The sequence below is a fragment of the Lissotriton helveticus genome, chromosome 8 (genome assembly GCF_964261635.1).
Source record: "Lissotriton helveticus chromosome 8, aLisHel1.1, whole genome shotgun sequence".
Lineage (NCBI taxonomy): Eukaryota > Metazoa > Chordata > Amphibia > Caudata > Salamandridae > Lissotriton > Lissotriton helveticus.
In genome coordinates, this window is record NC_136069.1 from 500,825,063 (window position 1) to 500,848,544 (window position 23,482).

A 23,482-nucleotide genomic window follows, 5' to 3' on the forward strand; every position below is an offset into this window, starting at 1 on the left:
AATGCGCATGCGCGGGCGACCGCGCATGCGCATTTCTCGTGAGAAATGCGCATGCGCGGCCGCTCGCGCATGCGCATTAGTACACAAGACGGCAGCCATGAAGATAGCGAGCCCCGGGGACGCGGCGGGCAGCGGCGGGCAAGGTAAGTGCCTTTTAATTCTTCTACACCATCAATTTAAAGTATTTAGGGAGGGCGGGAGGGAGGCGGGTGGCGGCCAGCTACGCTCCGTCTGCGGAGCGTGCATAGTGCCGGATTCTACGCCTGCTACGCAAAATGCGTAGAAGCCGGCACTACGCACACTCCGTGCACGGAACGTAGCCGCCCGCCCAGGGTTAGTGATTTTGTCATTGAAAAAGATGGCGAAGTTGTCGCATCATTCTTAGGATGCCTGTGTTGAGGATGTCATAGGCTTAAAGGTTTGATTCCTGATGATATTGAAAAGCTCTTTGGGTCGGTTTTTTGCGGTGTCTAGCGCAGAGCAGAAGAAAGCTGTCTTTTTGTTCTTAATGTGCTTTTTGTAATTCCTGTGGGCTGCTTGGAGTTGATCGCGATGGAGGGCGGAGAGATTGTTCCTTCAGATTCTTTCTGCGGCTCTTAGATGTCTTCTTTCTTTATTGAAGTCAGTGGTGAACCATGACCTGGAGGGAATGTTCCTGGATTTTTTTAGTTTCAGGGGGGCAAGGTGGTTCAGAGTGAGCTTCATATTGGAGTTGTAACGAGAGGTGAGTTCGGTAGTTGAGAGGTGATCAGTGGTGTTGGGGAGGAGTGAGCTAATTATTTCTTCTAGGTCAGCTCGAGGGATCTGAGCTGTGTTACTCACCCATTTGGGGGGGTCTTGCTTGGGGTGTTGAGTTAGGACCGCATGGTTGATGTGGAAAAGAACTATGTGGTGATCGGACCAGTCTACGGGAAGGATGCGGTTGATGGAGATTGCTTTGCTTTTGGCAATAATTGCGTCGAGGATTGCTCCTTTATGGTGAGTTTCTTCTGAGCAATGTTGGGTCAGATTGTTTTTTAGTAGTAAGTTGTTTAGGGTTTGAATGAGCGGGTTTTTTGTTTTGTTCCATCTTCGATTGAGGTCACCCAGAATTATGTTGTTAGTGTTGCCGAGTGAGCAATGGGCAATCAAGTCGGAGAGGGGATCCCTGAATTCGGAGGAGTTGCCAGGGGGGTGGTACAGAAGATGGCAAAGTGTAGGCCTGGTATCGTGTGTTTTGATGTTGACTGAGAGCCACTCAAAGGAGCTGTACAGACAGGAGGTGATTTTCGTGATTGAGATGTTGTTCTTGTGGATGATTGCTATGCCCCCACCCCTTTGCACTTACCTGTCTTTGTTGATCATTGTGAATCCGGGAGGCACCAGCATGTCCATGCTGGGGTAGGAGAGATTGATGAGCCAGGTCTCCATGATGAATGCTATGTCTATATCATGGGAGAGGATGGCTTCTGCTAGTTCGGTTGCATGTTTAGAGGCAGATCTGCAGTTTAGCAGCATGCAGTTGATGGGGGGACCTTCTTTGCTCCCGTTCTCAGTGTATTGGGCTCTAGGTAGGAAGGCTAGGTGGGCTGGGGGTATAGGGTTTCTCGGAGAGGGGCGTTCTCTTCTAACTCCATTAATTACTTGGATCTGGGGGAGTAATTTGCAGGGGGTCATAGGATGAGGCGAGATGTGCCGCTTCCTGAGAGGAAAGTGAGGTTGTTGCTCATCTAGGTATTTCAGAGCGATTATCATTCCCCTTTCTGTTGGTCCAGGGTCGGGGTCTGGGGGGACATGGGGCTCATTGGAGGGCGGTACCTTGCCACCACTGGGTTGGGTGAGAATTGGTGGTGTGGTGGGGGGCTGATAGAGCTTTCGAGTAATGGCCTTGTTGGATAGAAATTCGTTCAAGCCTCGGATCGGGATTTCAAGCTGAGTTTCCAGGAGGTTGAAGCGTTGCGTTGTGTTATTCGAGGAGGGAGGGTGGGTGTCTGGGGAAGCTTTACCCGTGGAGGAGGGGGGGTGGGTTCCTGTCATGATGGTTGTTGAAGGAGGGGTTGTGTCCCAGTCCTGATGGTATGGGGGGAGCTGCCTGGTTTGATTATGGGAGGGCTCATGGGTAGGTGGAGTGCTGGCTCTTGGCGGGAGTCAGCTCTCGTTTGGCGTGAGGACGGGGAGGGGCTGTATGGAGGCTGAGCTTGAGGGTAATGCTCAAACCTGGATGGCAGGAAGGGAAGAGAGGGGGGCAAGGGTTGGCGGGTTGTCTACCAGAGGGGGTGTGATCGTTATTCTGAGGTGCAGAGTTGTAGTAGGTGCCTCTGGATGGCGAAGAGGGGGATTGTGAAGAGGATGAGAGAGCGGTTTGATGCCTCCCCTTTTGAGGATGGCTCACTGGGGGAGGGATAGGGTCGGTCCGGTTTGTGTGGTGAGCATGGGGGCCTTTTATAATTAGAGGAAGAGGGAGTTGGAGACCTCAAGGTTAAATCTCTTAGCCTGTATCAGGACTGTGCCATTCGTGTAGATGGTTATGGAGATATTACCACTCATCGTCTGGTGGTTTGGGAGAGAGGTCGTCAATTTGCGGCTGTGGGATGTAATGGTAGTTTTGGAGATGATGAGATGTGTGTTAAGAATGATGGTCCAGTTGTCGGGTCTTTCATTGTGGAAGATGAAGTCCATTTTTATCTGCCCTCTAGAGGAGCAGTGGTAAGTGTCTATGAATAGTGTCTCTGGGTGTTGTCTGATCAGTCTATGTTTGAAGTGTTTCATTCCTTTACTAGAGAGGTTGGGGGGAAGTGATTGCAAAGGAGTTCGGTCCATGGGGTATCAGGTAGTTTGGTGTTTAAGGGGCGGCAGCCAATTGCGTGGCCGGTGGCATTTTGTCTGGGTTGTGAGGGAGGCAGATTCTCTCCAGTGTGTAATATAATGGAATGTCATACGGAGGAGAGAGTGCTATCTGGTCAGTGGGGGGTAGGGGAGTAAGGGGTATAGCCTATCGGGAGGGAGGGAGCAGTGGGAAGGGGGTGTGCGGAGAAGGGCTTCTCTGGGTATGGGTTTGGGAGTTGGTGTTGGTCTTATCTCCTAGCTATAGAGGTATTCTCTATAGGTGACAGGGACACCACTGTCTAGATGTAGTGGTGGATTGGAGAATTAGGTCCCTGGTAGGCATTGTGAGGGTGGGCGTCAGGAGGTTGCCTACGTTACCCTATGGGACCAAGGCCGTGTTGGAGGGGCAATGGATCGAGACTTTCTTGTGACCAGTCCTTGTTTGGACCCTAGTAGACCATTAGGGGCCAGGTACCAAGGGGCTGCCTACAATAACCTTTGAGTCATTGTTGCAGTTGTCAGAAATATCGAGGCTGACTGAGGTCTTTTTGTGGCCTTATCGCTGTTCGCTTTCTGGGTTGGTTCTGGTATTGTCGGCCATTCCTAGGTCAGGCATCTGGGGCTCCTGACGTGTTGTGTCCCGGGGCTCCGCTCCCATCTCAGGACGGCCCGTATCCTTCAAGGGTCCCAAGTGACCCGCTTCACTCTCTATTGGAGGCTCCCAGTGCCTGGGGTCTTTGTGTGGCCTTATTTCTGGCTGGTTCCATCGGTGATTCTGAGATTGGTGGCCATTGCCCAGTCAGGCATCAGGGGCTACTTGCGTGTTGTGTCCTGGGGCTCTGCTCCCCCCTCAGGACAGCTTCTGTAGCGTTGCAGGTCTCAAGTGACCCACCATGTACTTTTCTTAAAAATCGCAGCAGTCTGAGGTCTTCTTAAGGCCTTATAACAGGCCGCTTTCAGTCTCAATTCTGGCAGCCATTTTTGGATCAGGCATCAGGGGCTATTCCAGTGTGTTATGTCCTGGGGTTCCTCTCCCGCCTCAGGACAGCTTTTGTAGTGTTGCTGGTCTCAGATGCCCAGCCTTGTACTTTTCTTATAAATCGGGGCAGTCCGAGGTCTTCTGAAAGCCTTATAATGGGTCGTTTTCATCTGAGATTGGCGGCCGTTGCCCAGTCAGGCCTCAGGGGCTACTCGAGTGTTGAGTCCTGGGGCTCCGCTCCCTCCTCAGGACAGCTTGTGTAGCGTTGCGGGTCTCAAATGACCCAACTTGTACTTTTCTTAAAGATCGCAGCAGTCCAAGGTCTTCTTAAGGCCTTATAACAGGCCGCTTTTGGTCTCGGTCTCGATTTTATTGGCCATCACTGGGTCAGGCATCTGGGGCTCCTGCGCATTATGTCCTGGGGCTCCCCTAATGTCTCGGACATCCCAGTCTCCCTCAAGGGTCGCCACTGACCCACTTCACACCGTTTGGGAGGATCCAGGAGTTCCGGGTCCTCCTGTGGTCTTTGAGCTGGCTGGATCCTTCTGTGGCTCAGTGACTGGCGGCGATTACCCAGTCACGCAACGCAGCTATGGCTGTGCAACTCGGTGCCTCGATTCGGGAGTCCTAACCTTCTGGATTTTGCCTGCTCTTCTCCGGTCTGGAGAGGAGGTCTCCCTCGTTCGCCTCGTTTGCGGTGGGGCTTCAAGGACCTCCAGGATTGACCTCCTTAGGGTGCACGGACTACAATGCAGCTGGATCTGCTGCTGGATCTGCATCTTAGATCCACGTTTCATCCAAGGTCAGCCCGGTGAGTGAGTTAGTCCCATGTATCGTCAGGGGGGCTGGCTGGGGCCTATCTGGTCGGAATTTACACTTTAGGGATCCCGGACCTGGAGCTCAGCCCTGCAGCTCCTTCCCTGCTGCCTCTCTTCACTTTGAAGGCCAACTATGAGTAATCATTACTTTAATCATGTTTAAACCTCTGTCTTTCACCATGCTTTGTTCCCATTCAATTTGTGCTATAGCAGGTAACTGAATACATACAATGGGGCTGTCTTGCTGTAGAAGTGATCTAGACAAGAAATCCGCAATTTTACTTTCCCCTCCAGGAACATGCTCCACTTTGGAACAAAAGATTTCTAGTCCCAAAATCCACTTAGATATAGGAGGAGTACTATGCTAAAGCCCTTTAATGAGAACATGTACGTGAGAGGTTTGTCGCCGGTGACATAAAGTATAAATGATGGAAGACACACGAGGTGAGAGAGTATACTTTATTCAGCCATCGCCTCACCTTAGACAGCAGCAATAACTGCCATACCTGAACATTCTAAGATTTACTTTGGGGGGATGTTCTATGAATAGATAGGAAGGGGAAAGGGGAACAAACCACTAAATGCAAAGACTGAACATGTAATGTAATTATACAATGGCATATTTATATACAGAGAGAAAAGATGAATGTATAACAGTTATCTTCTCACATTTAATAAGTAATAGCTTTTGTTAGGGAGCAGGTAGAAAGATCATGCTTAGTAAATAAGGAATTGTAATTCAGAATCCCTGTTAATGGTGACATCAGATTTGAAGTCAGTATTCAGAAAATGCCACTTTTATAAAGTTCACTTTCTCTTTGACTTTTATAAAGTTGGCATTTTCTTGTTCTACCCATATGTTGCCTGCATCCTGTTCCTGGGTCACATTACTTGATGTAGCTGGCAGTTGGCCTTTGTATATTTCTCTCAGACAGACACACAATAGGGGGTCTGGTAGTTTCAAATAGATCTTCGAGCACTCAATAAATCAATGTCAAGGTTGCGGTACGCACTGTACTTTTATTGCAGTATCTGATTTTTAGGCCACTCATTCAGACTTCCAACTAGCCCACTCTCCTTGCCAACACGTCTTTTGTCTATGCTGTATCCTATAACAGCAGACTTCCTCATTCACTCAATAAACGTAATCAGCATTTATTGAGTCTCTCATAGTTCCAAATCCAGTTATCGTTATCAATTGGATAATTCATAAGTCATATCTAATATTCCGTGTCCCGGAGTTTGGACCGGTTTTGTACTAAGCATTATCTCTTTACGGGAGTAGTCCACTCATGTGTTTGGACATTGGGGGTCTGAATGTTGGCAGGATGGGGAGAACTGTGCCTTGCCCCACTTTTACTTCAAAGATACTGCACCAGCTCACACACAAAGAACTTCACACTAGCCTTTTATGAGTCCAGATATCCAGGGGAAATTTCAGTTGGGGTAAAACTCCAAAAGTGTATTCCACTTCAAAGCTGGCACCAGGTATAAAACTAGGACCCTACAACTCACTCTTCAGTTCACTTCTGGACCTGCAGATGACTCTCAGAGGACTTCCCTTCTGCCTGTGATCTGCTGTGTACTTCAGGGGACTGCCCTGTAGTGCCAAGCGGACTGCCCTGTTGCATGAAGCCTGTCATGTGCTCTCAAAAAGATGCCCTGCTGCTTGCGACTTGCTTTTCTGGTTGACCCCAGGACTTTCAGCCTGACTCCAAAAGCTAGTCGCTGTCCTCCTGATCAGAGCCTCAGGGGCAGAAAAAGGCTCCAGCTATCTTGAATCTACAGCTGGACCCAGTCTGAGAGAGTCCTGACCCACCAAGTGGGCCCCCTACAGTTCTGGACCCTTGGAAGTGGTGTAAAGGTGCCCAGATAGCCCAAATCCACAACTTGGAATTAGGAACTTATTTTGCCAAAACATGCCCTGACAACAATGAGGAGACCAGGACCAGCCTGTTTGCTGATCCACCCAATTTGCATTACTAGTCAGCCTGACTTCATGGTAATTCTTGCTATATCCTTCTCCACAGCAGCAAATCCCATTTAGCATCTCCTAACAGAAGGGGTTTCCAGCCTTGTGGAGCCCTCATCAGCGAAAGCCTGCAGGTTCATCCCACTGGAGATTGTTTACTTCCAATAAAGACCGAATGTTGAAATCTACACCGTGACTACGTCCAGTGGGTCCCTGTCAAAGCCTTCTCCTCCTCCTCAGATATCGCCGGCTGCTTTGCACCACTAAACTTTACCTTTTCAGATATTTTTATTCTTCTACTTCTGAAGGTAAGCAGAGACCAAGCCCAATAGGTTCTATTTTTCACTGTAAACTTTAGTCCTACTGATTGGATTTGTTTCATTTTAGTGTCCGTTTATTACATTTGACTCTATTTTTCTAACTTGGTGTGGAATTTTTCTTGTGATGCATTTTCACTTTATTACTGTTTAAGGGATGCATGAATACTTTACCCCATACGTAGAAGTTAAGACTTATTGGTTTGGGGCCAAGCTACCAGAGTGTTAAGTACAGGTTAATTTAGTGACTTTTGTTGTTAATCCCTACAAGGATTGTGACTGTTTCTTGAGTAGCATTTCACCCTCTCAACACAACCCAATTTCTCACAATTGTCAATGCAACTCTACCGCAAGTCATTCCAGAAAAGCTCTTACAAATTGCTAAATCCTCCCAGTTATGATGAAATCCACACTAAAACCTGATAACCTCACCAACTACCCACTGATCTTTCAATTATGCACCTAGGCTCTGTAACAACATCCTTTCATAAATCAGAACCATCCCAATCCTGCTGCCTTTAATTGAAAGCTGAAAGCACACTTCTTTAAAGAACACTACATCACATCAAATGCCTTCTACAGACTTGAATCCAGTGACTTTGCCACTGCATTCAAGCAAGCCGGGCTGAGGGCGGCTGTAATGCCAGAAACCGGTCCTCGGAAGCTTGTTTCCGGTCCAGAGAAGGCATGGCTTGGCAGTTTGGGCTGGACTGTTCCCATGAGGCACAGGGTCAGACTGATTTGCATATAGCCATGTCTGAACTGGGGTGGAAGAGTGGGCTAAAGAACGGTGATGGATCAAACCCAGATCTTTTGACTGGGTGTGAGTGTTTGATTGGTTCAGATGCTCCGTCCATCACCACCCCCTTTTGTACCGCTACAGACAAATACAGCGTCTTAACATAAAAACATGGTACAGGTCAGCACCAAGAGGTCACACTCTGTTGTATGAAATAAAACAACCATATTAAAATCTTTTTTGGACTACTGGTCCGCTTTAATTTGGTGAGTGCATGGTTCTTAAAACTGCTGCTTCTTCTAAAAATTAACTCTGCTACATGATTATGATGTCGCGTTTTTAAAAGTGTTGTTTCTTTTAAAATTGACTCTGCTATATTTGCACACTCTCTTGCTGGCTCCTACCTGCTAGAGTCTCGCCGCCCCCCGCATCTCGCTATTCCTGCCAGCGCCACAGTCCACCACGGGTTTTGCCGTTTGTTGTGGAGGGCGCCGGCATACGTTTTGAGTCTCTGCCCTCATTGGTCACTGAGGGTCACGCGCTGCTCTGCATTCAGGCGCCACTTTATTTAGGCTCCATGTTCTCCTCCGCGCTCAGCGAACACGCGCAGCAGGCACGCGCTGAAGTCGCTCCTAAGTCAAGCCCGCCTGCGCCCGTCCGCGAGTTTGCGCCAGGGGCCAGGGATACTGGCTCCTCCCCTACCCATCCTCAAGTAAGTGCCCTTTACTCAACGCAAGTGCTTTTGGCTCTAAAACCCCTTAGTAAGCCCTGCCATCATACTTTTTGCCCCGAGGCATTCACAGGTGCACTTAGTTGCAGATGCAATTATAGCCGCCCTAGAAAAGAGAATACCTTGAAGGCGCCGCCGGTCACTGGGGTGTCCAAGCCCCACCCCCAGGCTATTGAAGAAGGCTTTCTCATCAATGCGAGATCTTTAATCAAAAATAACATTGCCTTCAGGGACTTTGTCTCATCGAGGAAACCCTCCTGGGTGTTCATTACTGAAACCTGGGTGTCGTAATCCTCAGGCCCTGATCTCGTATATGCAATCCCTAAGGGCTATGTCCTGACTAGGATGGACAGAATTGGGTGTAGAGGAGGAGGGTTAGGAATATTACACAAAAACTCCTCCATCTCTCGCACCGAATGCCTCTCTACTCCCTCAGATTCATTTCAGGCCATGTACTTCTCCTTTAACTCTACCCCCTCAGTCTCCTTCTCTGGCCTCTTATTTTACAGGCCGCCAGGTCCCAGATCTGCTTTTAGCCAAGATGTGATGAAGATATTAGAACCTTTTATTGATAGATCCAACATCACTCTTTTAGGCGACTTTAATTCCCATTTGGAAAACATGAGTTCCAGAGACACCCTTTCCCTGGTGGAAACCCTGGACTCATGCGGCCTGACACAAGTTGCGGACAGCCCCACTCATTTAGCGGGCCACATGCTTGACGGAGTTTTCTCCAATGACCCCAGACTGAAGTCAGGCACTCCAATCCCACTTGCTTGGTCTGATCATTTGGCCGTTCCCCTGGAGTTTAAATTCCATCATACTGTCTCTACCCTTTCGGACACTAGGAAATGGGAGCTTAGACGGAATTTCAAGGAGATTAATAATGAGACACTTGCTCCATTTATGAATAGACTAAGTCCCTTTAAAATGAGGGATACTAACTCTGCTGCTCTCGAAAACATCATTGCTGGGGCTGCGGACATCCTGGCCCATGCCAAACAGCACTACTCTGCCAGAAAGAGCCCTTCAGCTCCCTGGTTCTCAGATAGGCTTAGGCTGCTGAGGCAGGGATGCCGAAAACAGGAGAGGCTCTGGTGGGCTCACCTCGATCCCATGGAGAAGGAACAACATAAACGTCTCCTAAAAGAATACAAGCAAGCTATAATTGAGGGAAAGAGGGTTCATTTTGCCAACTTGACTGCCTCCCTGAACTCTCCCAGAGACCGTTTTAAGATTATAGACTCCCTCTCCGCCCCTCAGGCTGGGGATTCCATAGTGGAAACCCAGGTTCTATGTGATAGAATCTCGATTTTCTTCCATTCCAAAATTGCAGATATCTAAAACTCCCTTGAATCCCTTAATCTTGAGCTGGGTTCTCCTTCCTCCCCTGCCCTTCCCATAGTGGGGTGTCGGGCGGATGGACCCTCTTCTACTAGCCTCCTTAATTTCCCTCTCCTTGCCCTTGAGTGGATCAATCAGCTTCTTGACAACATCAAATCTGGTTCGCCTCTGGACCCTTGTCCGCTTAAGGTGTTGAAGTCCTGTAGGGAACTGGCTATTCCTCCTCTTTTAGAGGTGATGAATTTGGCAATCACGGAGGGAATCTTCCCTCTTTCATGGAAGATGGCGGTCGTTAAACCCCTCCTGAAGAAGGTCACTCTGGATCCTGGGGTGTTGAAAAACTTTCGGCCAATTTCTCTATTACCTGCCCCTGCAAAAATACTTGAATCACATCTTAACCGCCACCTAATCTCCTTCTTGGATGATTCCATCTTGCTAGATGCGTCACAACATGGCTTTATAAGAGCCCACAGTACCGAATCCGCCCTTACCAAGCTTATTAATAACCTCCGCTCGAAGGTCGATAAGGGCCATACCACCCTCCTGGTCCTGCTCGACCTCACAGCGGCCTTCGACACCCTGTAACCCTCTATCTTGGTTACTTGTCTTAGGGAGATAGGAGTCGGAGGTCCAGCTTTAAGCCTCTTGGCCTCTTACCTCAACCAAAGAGAACAAAGGGTGAAGTTGGGTGAATTTCTCTCTCCCTCTAAACCTGTGCAGTGTGGGGTCCCCCAGGGATCCTCTTTAAGTCCCACATTCTTTAACATCTATGTGGCCCCACTTGCCAGGGTAGTGAGATCTTTTGGGCTTGAGGTGTTGTCATATGCTGACGACACCCAAATTATGGTCTCTCTCACACAGTCTGCGAGTGATTCTGCCCTTAACTTTAACTGTATGAAGGCAGTATCTCAATGGATGATCCAGAACTTCCTAAAGTTAAATGGGGAGAAAACAGAGGTCCTGATCTTTGGGGGCAATCAGGACGTCTGGTCAAACGACTGGTGGCCAGCTTCCCTTGGGGATTGTCCCCTTCCTTCTCAATCCGCCAGGAATCTGGGGGTACTGATAGATACCTCACTCTCTTTTGACCGCCAGGTCAGCAGGACTGTCTCTACCTGCTGCGGTATCATCAGGATCCTCAGAAAGATCGCTCACTACCTCTCCCCTGATGCCCAGAAGCAAGCCACTGTGGCACTTGTTTCCTCGAGACTGGATTACTGCAATGCGCTCTATGTGGGTATTAATAAGAGCCTTATCCAGCGCTTGCAGACAGTGCAAAAGGCAGCGACTAAGATGGTCCTCAATCTTTCTAGGCTTTCCTCAGCATCTTTGGCCAGGGAAAAACCTACATTGGCTGCCTATTCAGTCTAAGATTTCTTTCAAGATCCTTTGTCTCGCTCATGGGGCTGTGTACGGTTCTGGCCCTGAGGGTATCAAGTCCCTCCTCCACTCTTACTCCCCCAGCAGAGCTCTCCGCTCATCCAATAAAAATCTTCTTTCAGTTCCCAGATTTGCAAAAGCAAGATGGGGAGGTAGAGCCTTCTCTACCTTAGTGCCTAGGCTTTGGAACTCCCTTCCCCCTGAACTGGCAGGACAACCCTCCCTTGTGCTTTTCCGTAAAGCATTAAAAACCTGTTTTTTTGTAGCGGCTTACCCGTAACTATGTACTAGAAGAATTACAGACTGAATGACCTGTTTGGCGCCTTGATGCCCTTGGGCTAAGTTGCGTGGTACAAGTTTCCCTTCATTCATTCATTCATTCACTAATATTTCCCTAGTACATCTCATGCCCTTGTCGATTATCCTTTCATCAATCTGGTTTTCTGGTATGACATGAAGTAGCTAATACGTGCATACCGTAATCCCCACTAAGCGCCTTATACTGGAACATGATGTTACTCTCCATAGTCCTAGTCAAGAAACACACCGACTGGCCCAAGAAATTTGTCCTGCTCTTCGGTTAAGAATCCATATAATAAACAGCTAGACCATCATTCTGGTCACGTACTAATCAGAACATGTTTGAATGGCCCCACTGGGAAGGGGTCATATTTAATTTCAAATCAGTATCCCCCCTTTTTTTACATCCCCGTATCACTCACTTCATCAATGGAAGGACCGCCCTTACTAGCACCTCTTACTGCCACAGTGTAGGGGCAGGCATCTCTGTTTCTCAATACTAAATACACCCGATGTCAATTAGGTGGCTTGCTGCCCCAATCAGGTGATTTGCGGCTCAAGCTCTGATCACATGATTAGGACAGGACTGGAGTTAGTAGGAGGTTAGAAAAATACAGTTATGGTCCAGCCATATTGGAGAGGGCCCTGGGGGTTAACAAATATTCAATACTGTTTTAAAAAGAGACCAATATCTGAGTGGTATAAAAGAGACACTAGTTAAATCATCATTGTCAATGCACATTCCTGTCCCTATAGTAAAATCAGGCCCATCGTCTCAGTTATGTGCTGATTGCAAAATATGTGATCGGCCCCACTGATATGAGGTCTTGCTGTATTTCAAATTGCATCCTGGAAATGGAAATGGATGTAGATTTATAAAGCGCGAATTGCTGCCCGGAGGCGTCCAAGCGCTAAAATAACCAGGAACATACAAGGGGAGGCTAGCTGAGATTAAAGATGCAGGTTAAAAAGGAAGGTTTTTAACTGCTTGCGAAACTCAGAGAGATTAGAATTAGCTCTGAGATGCAGGGGAAGGGTGTTCCAGGTCCTCGATGCATTGTAGGCGAACGTCCTGCCACCAGATCTGGTCTTTTTTATTCTTGGGGCCATAGCCAGGAAGGTCTGGCTGGAGCGGAGGTTTCTGCTGGGAAGGTAGTGGGTAACTAGGTCACGGGTAATCCTGGGACCTGTGTCCCAGAAGGCCTGATGGGCAATACACATGGCCTTGAAAATAATTCTCTGGCGCACTGGCAGCCAGTGAAGGCTGACCAACCCGGCCCTCACTGATTGTCTGCGAGGGAGCTCGAGCAATAAGCGGGCTGCGCAGTTCTGCACTGTCTGTAGTCTGCGCAGGGTGTACTCTGGGGCGCCGAGATAGAGCACGTTGTTGAAGTCTAGGCGTGACTGTATTAGCCCCTGTATAGCCACCTGTTTGGCCTCCATGGGAAGGAGAGGGAAGATTTTCTTTAGTATCCTCATGAGGCCAAAACAGGTGGCTGAGAGTTTTGTGGCCTGGACGTTGAATGAAAGGGATCTGTCCAGCCATACCCCAAGGCTCTTGATGTTGTTTTTAGGGGTTGGAGGGGGGCCTAGACAAGGGGGCCACAGAGAGTTAGAGAAGCAGAGATCAGGGGGGCCTAGGAGCATCAGCTCCTTTTTTGTCCCCATTCAGTTTGAGGGATGATGAGGACATCCAACTCTTCACTTCTTCTATGCATTCTCTAATTCCACCTGACGCAGGCATGTTGGCCTCCTGCGCCAGTGAGACCACCAGCTGCGTGTCGTCCGCATAAGAGATAATCTTGACCCCAAATGGGCGGACGACCTCAGCCAGTGGCCTCATATACATGTTGAACAGTGCGGGGCTTAAAGAGGAGCCCTGGGGGACTCCGCACTTTAAAGATCTACTGGCGGACACAGATTCACCCTCGAAGACTCGAAAGGATCTGTCCTCTAGAAAGGTCTTGAACCACAGCCAGGCTTTGTCCTTGATCCCGGCGCAAGACATACGGTAAAGCAAGGTGTCGTGGCTGACCGTGTCAAATGCCGCGCTGAGGTCAAGGAGGATCACTGCCACTGATCCTCCTTGATCCAGGATTTTTCTGGATTCCTCAGTGACCATAAGGAGGGCAGTCTCGGTACCGTGTTTAGGTCTGAAGCCCGTCTGGGTGGAGTCTAGTAAATGGTGGTCTTCTAAGAAGTTTACCAGTTGGATATTTATATATTTTTCCAGAATCTTACTCAACCATGGGAGCAGGGAGATGGGCCGGTAGTTACCAAGGTCAGTCGGATCTGAATTGGGTTTCTTCAATAATGATCTGACCATGGCCTGCTTCCAGACAGTCGGGACAGTGCCGGAGGTGATGGATGCGTTTAATACATCCCTAATAGTGGGCAGAATGATCTGGGACGCTGCCATTATGATGTCTGGCGGGGCTGGGTCGTCAGGGGAACCGGATTTTACTTTCCGAGCTATGGATTCAAGGGTTGCAAGGTCTAGGAGGGGAAAGTGAGTCAGAATGGATTGAGGCTGACGGGGGGGGGGCTGTGACTTTATTGAATTGGGCTGAGGAAGTGATGTCCCTAGGGGGGAAAGCTGAGTAGATAGTGTTCACTTTTTGGTGGAAGAACTCAGCAACGTTATTACAGTAGGTAGTGGATTTTGTGACCTGCAGGCTGGGGGGAGGTTTTGTTAACTTTTTCACGATTTGAAAAATTTCTTTAGGTTTTGACTTGGCAAGAAGAATTCTGTTCGAAAAGTATGTAGCCTGGGCAGCTTTAACTTGTGCTTTATATTCACTGATTGACTCTCGGTAAAGGGTTTTATTATCTACCGAGTAGTCTGAACGCCATCGTCTTTCCATTTTCCTGCATTGGCGTTTCTTGTCCCTGAGAACCTCGGTGTACCAGGGGGCAGTTTTATGGGGGCGCTTCAGCATGATTTTACTTTCTGGGAGTGTGGCGTCTAGGGTTTGTGTAATCCAGTCAACGTAGGCCTGGTTGGCTAGACCGGGATCCTCGTTATCGAGGGGTTGGTTGCTGGTAAGTTTGATAGACCAGTCGTCAACTGAGAGGCGAGACCAAGCTCGCATGAACCTAGTAGTGGGTCTCGTCGGCGGGGGCTTAAGCGATGTCCAGCTAATGGGGACCAGTCAATGATCTGTCCAGGGCAGTGGGATTGGCTGTCCGGCTATAAGATCCACACAATTGCTGAATACAGGGTCCAGCAAGTGGCCCTTGACATGTGTGGAAGCCTTAACGTGTTGTGTGAGTTGCAGGGCTGCTAGATCGTCCGCCAAGGTAGTGGCTGTGTGATCTAGTAAGGAGTCGAAGTGAAGATTAAAATCACCTAGCAAGGTAAAGTTGGACGTGGTGCTGATGCGTTCAGCCACACTCGAAGGTAGGCACTCGTGGAACTGCTTCGAGGGGCCAGGGGGCGATAAATAAGAGTACCTGAGAAGCAGCTATTAGGTGAGAGATCGATGTTGAAAGCAAGGCTCTCACAGTCGGGGATGGTTTCAGAGGTAACTCGGCAGTAAAACTGTTCCTTATGAATAATTGCTAGGCCTCCTCCTCTCCCTTTAGGTCGGTCTTGCCGAATAATTTGGAAACCTGGAGGGAGGGCTTCAACTAGGGCAGGGTCGGACTCAGAGGTGAGCCAGGTTTCCATCAGAAACAGTATGTCTGGCGTGTGTTCCTCTATTAAAAGTGCAATTTCGGCCCTGTGTTTCGGCAGGGAGCAGCAGTTCAATAAGAACATACAAAAGGCGTGAGTGAGTTCAGCGGCGGGTTTGGGTTTGAGGGGAGACTTGCATTTGGGCAGGCTTGAGGTATGAGATCAGCGCGATAAAAATGCCGAGTGCAAAAGGAGGCAGGGGGCCTAAGGTTATAGAGGGTTTCAGCACTGAAATACCTGGGCTCTGGTGACTGTGTTACAGGGAGTATGGCCCTAGGCCCGGACTCGGCGCGGACGAACGCAGACGAGCTTGCCTTAAGCGCGCCTTGGGCGCGCAATCGTCGCGCCCGCTGCGCTCGTCCGCTGCGCTTCCGATAGATGCACATATTTATAGGACAGGGGAAGGGGGAGGGGGCGTGGCCTCGAGGTGGGCGTGTCCCTAGTCTCAGTGTGGGTAATGGCGGCTAGAATTGGCCCACGAAATCTCCCTCTCAGCGCTGAAATCCGCTGAGTAGGAGTGCTTGCAGACAGTGATTCGTGTGCAAGGAGAGCTAGGTGAGTGATATTTTAAAAAAGCAACAACAAGTTAAAAAGTGCAGTGAGCGATCGTGGCTACTCCCGGCTGAGCCTCAGGAGGGTCCAAAGTTATCTGACGCGCTTGCGATTCAGCGCGTTTTTATGCTCGTTGCAGGGGGCATGGCCTCGAGGTGGGCGTGTCCTAGTCTCAGCGTGGGTAATGGCGGCTGGAATTGGCCCACGAAATCTCCCTCTCAGCGCTGAAATCCGCTGAGTAGGAGTGCTTGCAGACAGTGATTCGTGTGCAAGGAGAGCTAGGTGAGTGATATTTTAAAAAAGCAACAACAAGTTAAAAGGTGCGGTGAGCGATCGTGGCTACTCCCGGCTGAGCCTCAGGAGGGTCCAAAGTTATCTGACGCGCTTGCGATTCAGCGCATTTTTATGCTCGTTGCAGGGGGCGTGGCCTCGAGGTGGGCGTGTCCCTAGTCTCAGCTTGGGTAATGGCGGCTGGAATTGGCCCACGAAATCTCCCTCTCAGCGCTGAAATCCGCTAAGTCGGAGTGCTTGCAGACAGTGATTCGTGTGCAAGGAGAGCTAGGTGAGTGACATTTTAAAAAAGCAACAACAAGTTAAAAAGTGCAGTGAGCGATCGTGGCTACTCCCGACTGAGCCTCAGGAGGGTCCAAAGTTATCTCCTACCCCTAGTTTACCCGTGTAAATTACTTCATCAAGACAAGGATGCCCCTTATTAGCACCTCTCCCTGACTCGTGTAGGTGCAGTTGCCTTCCTGTTGTGTAATGTAATGTAAAAATTATTTATATAGCGCACGGACACCAAACGGTTTCATGGCGCTGGGGACGGATGGGCAAGAGTGGGAGACGATGTGCAGGTGTTATTCATAGGCTTGACGAAACAGGTGAGTTTTCAAGGTTTTCCTAAAAGAAGTGTAACAAGAAGTTGACCTGAGTCCATATGGAAGAGAGTTCCATAGTTTAGGTGCTAAAAATGAGAACCTGAGGCCACCGTGTTTTTTCCGTTTGAAAGAGGGGGCAGAGAGGAGGTTATGATGTGAGGAACGAAGATTACGGGAAGGGACATACCGATGAATCCTAGAGGCAATAAAGGCCGGATAGTAACTTGAAGATGGTGCAGCCAAGTTTGAAAATGCAGCGTTTGGCCACCGGGAGCCAATGGAGCCTCCACAGCAAGGGGGAGACATGTTGGTGTTTGGGTTGATAGAAAATAAGTCTCGCCGCTTGGTTCTGAACCAGTTGTAGTTGGTGGAGCTGGTAGGCCGGGATGCCAACGTAGAGAACATTGGCGTAGTCGAGCCGGGCGATGACTAATGCCATAATGACTAATGTAAGAGCCTCAGTGGTCAGAAACCTGCAAATTTTCCGAATTCTCCGGAGATGGAAAAAGCATTAGGAAGTAACTGTGTTGATTTGGGGTTTTAAAGAAAAATCCTTGCTGATAATAACCCCTAGACTCTTCACGGAGTCTGCGGGGGAGGGAGGGGAGCCCCAGGAAGATGGCCAAAAGCTGGGGTTCCAGGGATTGAGAGACTCTCCCGTTAAAACAAGCTCCGTTTTGTCTGGGTTAAGTTTCAATTGGCTTTGACACATCCATTCGCCAATGAAAAGCATGGTAGATTGAAAATTGGTAATGGATGTGGGAGAGGAGTCGAAATTGAAAACCAATTGGAGATCATCGGCATAATTGAAGATGGTGACTGGGCTATTGCATAAGGAGCAAATCAGGGGTTGCAAATACAAATTAAATAGGAGAGGCGATAGGGTGGAGCCCTGGGGGACCCCGCAGGTCAGTTTTGTAGGGGTGGCTGAGAAAGTGGACAGGTGAACGGCCTGGGAGCGATGATGTAGGAAAGATCTAATCCACTTGAGAGCCACGCCTTGGATGCCAGCGCCATTGACACGGTCGATCAAAAGATCATGATCGACCGTGTCAAAAGCAGCCGATAAGTCGAAAAGCACGAGTGCCTGGGCGATGTTGTTATCGGCTCCCCTCCTAAGCTCGTCCATCACAGCCACAATGACCGCTTCAGTGGAATGTGTCGGCCTGAAACCTGCCTGTTGAGGGTCCAAGAATTGGGACAACCTAATAAATGAATTGAGACAATTGGTCACATGAGCTTCTAAAATTTTACTAAGGAAAGGGAGCAGAGAAATGGGACGGAAGTTGCTCATCACTAAGGGGTCGGCATTGGGTTTTTTCAGGATGGGAACTACTGCGGCGCATTTAAAAATGTCCAGGACAGTACCTGTGGCTAGAGAGTTATTAAGAAGTAAGAGTGGGGGATCAGGACAAGCCCGGAAAGCTTCTTTCAGGATGTGGGGGGGCAGCAATCATTTGGGGAGCCAGAGCTTACTCTATTCAGGAGGGTCAAAAACTATGTCTTGAAAATCAAGGGAATGTGATCTAGCAGCGTAGGATTTTTACAGGTAATGATGGGGGCCACGGACAGAGTAGGAGGAGGGATATTGTTTTTAATAGAAATAATTGTGTTGATAAAAAAAGTATTCAATGAGTCACATAGAGTCTGTGAAGGGACGGGTTTGGCCAGTACCCGATCTGGTTGTGTGAGCTCATTAACGATGGAAAAAATGTCTTTGGACTTGGACGATGAATTAATGATTTTTAAAGAGAAATATGCAGTTTTGGTTTGAAGAATGGAGTTTTTATAGTGTTTTAGCAGAGTAACATAAATAGTTTTCTCCTCAGGGGTATACTGACGCCGCCAGCGGCGCTCAGCCTGCCGAAGGGCCAGTTTTTCCTTTTCCTGTTGCAGTCAATAATACACCAGACAACACTCAGGTATCTATGCAGCCCCAAACAGGTAACTCCCAGCTTCGGCTCCCGTCAATTGATCAAGGCGGAACAGTAGTTGGGTGGATTTTTCTGAGGAGCTGGTTTTTATCCTGCCATATTAGAAGAGGGCCCTGGTGGATAGTAAGCAATACAATGCAATTGTAAAAAAAAAACTTCTTGAAATACCAATAGGTAAAAGAGATGGAGGAGAGACCCTTTTCATCAATGTAGTCAATGCCCATATAATGTGCCTCCCCCACAGTTAAGTCTGTGCTGAGTCTTAGTTTTTCAGTCACTTAACTATTATATCTGTTCTTGTGGTCTTGCCCAGAAGTCGGCCCGGGACCAGGGTTCGATTCCCGACACGGCAGGGTCGTGGACCAGGGTCAGCGGACTCGATAATTCTCACCTCGTGCCTACTCTAACCAGGGGTCGTACTCGGCAACTCTGGGCATTAGCTTGCCTAATCTTCACAACGGCCCCCTCACCGCCGGGGATGCCTGGCTCCACCTTGGGGATTCCCAGCAGGGACCATCCCACAGGGAAAGCCAGGACGGGTTCCCCAGCGGTATATAGCGCCAGGACGCCGGCTGGCAACAGTGCGCTTTACAAGTATACACATTACATTAATAACACCCCCCCCCAACATCGTGCCCTGTGACTCATCAGATGATATTTGCAGCCTGCGGCCACTGACTGCATGCAACCAGCTCTCTGGCAGAAGAGGTGGGGACGCACGGAGAAGAGCGCCGGATTGAAGCCAGTGAGCTGAGAGAACAGAGCAACATCTGCTGCAATTGCAGCGACTCGCAGGTAAAGAGGGCCTGCTGGCTCATGTGGTGCTGAGTGAGCGTGGGTGGAAAGGGGAACACCAGCCAAGCGAGTAGGAGGAACAAGGCTGCACTGACAGACATCAAGAGTTTCAGACCCATCTCCCTGCTCCCCTTCCCAGCCAAGGTCATTGAGAAGGCCTTCAATGCACAAATCTCCGTGTTCATAGAAACCAACAATGTCATGGACTCCTCTCAATCTTGCATCTTAAGCAACCACAGCATCAAGAGCACCCTCCTCTCTGCCACCAATTTCATCTGTTCCCTCCTCGACTGGGGAGAAACAGCTGCCCTCATCCTCCTGAACCTCTCGGCCGCCTTGGACACCATCTCCCACCGCACCCTAAGCACGATACTCCACAATGCTGGCATTCGCGACAAAGTTCCAGACTAGATCTGCTCCTTACTCACTGGTAGAACACAGTGAGTTGGACTTCCATTCCTCTCAGAATACACGGAGATCAGCTGTGGAGTACCCCACTGCTCCTCCCTGAGCCCCACCCTCTTCAACATCTACATGGCAGCACTCGCAACTACAGTCAGGAACCACGGACTCAACATTGTCTCCTAGACCTATGACACCCAGCTGAACCTCTCCCTCTCCAATAAACCAACAATTGCCTTAAACAACTTCCACGATGGAATGAAGACTGTCGTCACCTGGATGAGAGACAGCTGCCTGAAGCTCAACTCAGACAAGACTGAAGTCCTCATCCTGTGATTGCTGACAATGGTGTCTAATTTGCCAATTAAGTTGTTGAGAAATCTCTTCAGGAGGGTGGTGTTAAACGTTTGAAGATGGCTCATTATCATCCCCAATCTAATGGTCAAGTCAAGCTCATGAACCGCTTGCTTGTGCATTGCATTCAGTGGGCATTTGACAACAGGTGTGTGGTGGTTAATGCAGTTAGGTCCATGCTTTGGTTTTATCACACATCTCCTCATTCTAGCACTCAAATTTCTCCATTTGAGATGTTGAGAGAAAGGAAGCCTTCTGCTAAGCTGTGCCCGGTTTGGATGTCTAAGTGGGTCAAGTTTTTGGTGGGGATTTGAATCTCTGGGATGAAAGAGCAAGGTTAAATGTAAGTAAAGCCCAATTCGAACAGAAAGAGATGTTTTTTTTCTTCTTTTTTTTTATCCTCATTAGCCTTTTCGTCACCCAATACTGTAAACGATACCACCCATGGGCTTTATATCTCATATACCAGCTCTAATAACAAAGGCGTGTGCGGCACTACTAAAAATGAGGGGACTCTTGTACGGGCCGGAAAGTCAGAGAGTCATCCACTTAGAGCGCCGCTACCTTGCCTACTTATTTCCTGAGTAAAGGAAAAAAAGTCCCCGGTGAGATAGGCCAAGACCTTAATCATTGGATTGCTGTTATTTAGTTTGCCTAATTTCCATCAAAACTTACCTCCCTCACCCAAAATGTGACAAAAAAGGCAACCAAAATCTACGTCTTCTCTTTGTCTGATCCAAGGTATCCAATTTAGCAGTAAATCTCATTGCTCGCAGCCAGTCCAAAATAGTAGGAGATATTGATGAAACCCATTCTTTACAGATCTCCCCCCGGGCCTACAAAACATCATAAAAAACTAATTTGGCTTTATCATCCTTGCCTTTACTTTGCAAGTCATATCTCCCAGTTATAATCAACTCAGGGCTTACCTCGATGTTTTGATCTGACGCTTGCGACAGGCATTTACTTACGGCCTCCCAGAACTCTCTGATATTCGGACACTCCACAAACATATGCAAATCGTCCTCATTGGGGCTTTTACATTTAGGGCATTCCACCACTCCGCCAGCCTTGAATTTTGAAAGTCTGCGAGGAGTCCAATATTCCCTGTGAATTGTAAACAGATGATTCCGCCTTAAGTTTGCAGATTTAACTGTTGTATATAGCATAGCCATAGTTACTTGCCATTGATTTTCCGTAGCGATGTCCAGCAAGCAATCACCCCACAGGACCTCAGGGAGTAGAAAGGGGCCGTCTTCCATCTCAAGTATTGACCAATACCAAAGGGCAACTTCTTTTTTATAGGAACAAGTAGAAAAAAGTTTTTCTTCGAGCTCATTCCGAGTTCCTACAACAACATCCACTTTACTGGCCCAACTTTGAATTTGTAGATATTTAAATTTCGACACGCGCCGACCCCACATCCCTTCGCCTTGCCCCCAGGCAATCAGCTTTCCTTCCGGAAATAAGTCTCCCCAATGGTCAAAGCCTGCCGCTCTCAAAGGGATAGCCAGTGAATCCATAGTCCAAAAAGGTGACCCTGGGGAATCCCATATCGGAGCCATATAGCCATAGTAGGAAATTTTTAAGACCCCCCTGATCTTAAACCAAAGCTCTGCCGCTCCCCGGAGGGTCTTAAGCCTGACTTTCTTAAAGTACCTTGGATCCGCAAACTTACACAAAAATCCATGCTCATTATATTTGCAACTCTTAAGCATTGCAGCAAACATTTTTCCCAGAGATGAATCAATCGGAGTACCCAACAAAACTCTGAAATTTTTTAACTGAAAGGCCCACGAGTATGTCTGAAAATCTGGAGCCGCCAGTCCACCCTTGACAAGCTTTCTTTTAAGCTTTTTCCAGGACAGGCGGCAACCTTTCGAGGCCCATAAAAAAGAGCTAATCTCGCTCTGCAACCTCTTAAACCATTCTTTTCTAAATGCCAAGGGAATTGTCTCAAAAAGAAAAGTCAATTTTGGCAAAATCACCATTTTCACTAGATTCGTTCGGCCATACAGGGTAAGTGGTAAATGTGCCCAACCCCGCAGAGTTACAGCTATTTCTCTTTTTATCTTCACAAAATTTGTTTTAGCAAGCTCTTCAATATTGTGTGTGATCCTTACCCCCAGATATCTCATCTCAGTTTTGCATGTTATCCCTTCTGTGTCTAAATTCCAGGACATAATCTCAGTCTTTTCCTCATTCAACTCGTATCCTGAGACAAGTCCAAAGTCCTTAGTTAATGCTAGTACCTCCTGCAACGACTGCTGCAAGTTAGGGGTATAAATAATTATGTCATCTGCATATAGACCTATTTTCTTGGACCAACCCTCCACAGCAAAGGGGGGAATCTTTTCTGCATTTCTGATCTTACAAGCGAGAGGTTCTATATACAAATTAAACAATAAGGGGGACAAGGGGCACCCCCGACGTGTCCCACGCATAACTTTGATAGGCTGTGTTAAAATCCCGTTAATCAATACTTTAGAGATGGGTGAATGATACAAGGATAGCAAGGAGTTAGTAAAGTATGTTCCTAGATTGAGATGCCCCAAAAGAGCCTTTAGTAAAGACCAATTTACTTGATCAAAAGCCTTAGCAGCATCAAGTGCTATTACCGCCATGGGGAGTTTATAAGCCGAGGCCATATCCATTGCACCTATTAGTGAAAAAGTAAGCTCCTTTAAAAATCTGCCCTTAATAAACCCCTTTTGATCATCATGTTAAACTATCAGCCATTATTTTTGCTAAAAGTTTATAATCGCAATTTAATAAGGATGTGGGTCTGTAGGAGTCCAGATATTTGGGTGATTTTCCTGGTTTTGGGATTAAAACGATAGTTGCGTCATTCCAGGATTTAGGCAACACGGCCTCCCCCTGAAAAATGCTGTTAAATAGCTGGGACATTATAGGTGCAACACTGCCAATCAAAGTTTTATACACCTCGACAGGAAGGCAGTACGGCCTGGGAGCCTTACCTCTCTTACCCATCTTTATAACCCTTTCTAGTTCCAGTGTAGTTATCTCGCTATTTAAAACCTGCTTAAACTCATCTGAGAGTGGGCCCATAAGCTGTAACCAGCTCCTAATTGCTGAGGAATCAGGATTTAGATCTTCTCTATAGACTTTCGAAAAGTAGTCAAAAAAGGCATCTGCTATTCCTTTACTGTCTGTAATAATAGTGTCTGACTCTACGAGTTTCACTTCTTTAAAAAAGTTGCGAACTTGATCTTTTTTCCGCTTTCCATGCTAGAAGCTTGCCACAGCCCCCCCCGTAGCTAAACTGGGCCAATTGGCTAGCTTCCCACTTTTCTTTAATTCTGTAAGTTAAAACTGTCGTAAGATCTGATTTCAGCGCTGCCAACTCCTGTAAAGCCTGCTCCCTTATTACAGATTCACCCATGCTTATAATCTTAGCTTCACTTAAGCGGATTTTTCCTTCTAGCTCTAACACTTTGCTATAATGTGCTCTCCGCTTCTTTGCACCCAAAACTCCCAATCTACCTC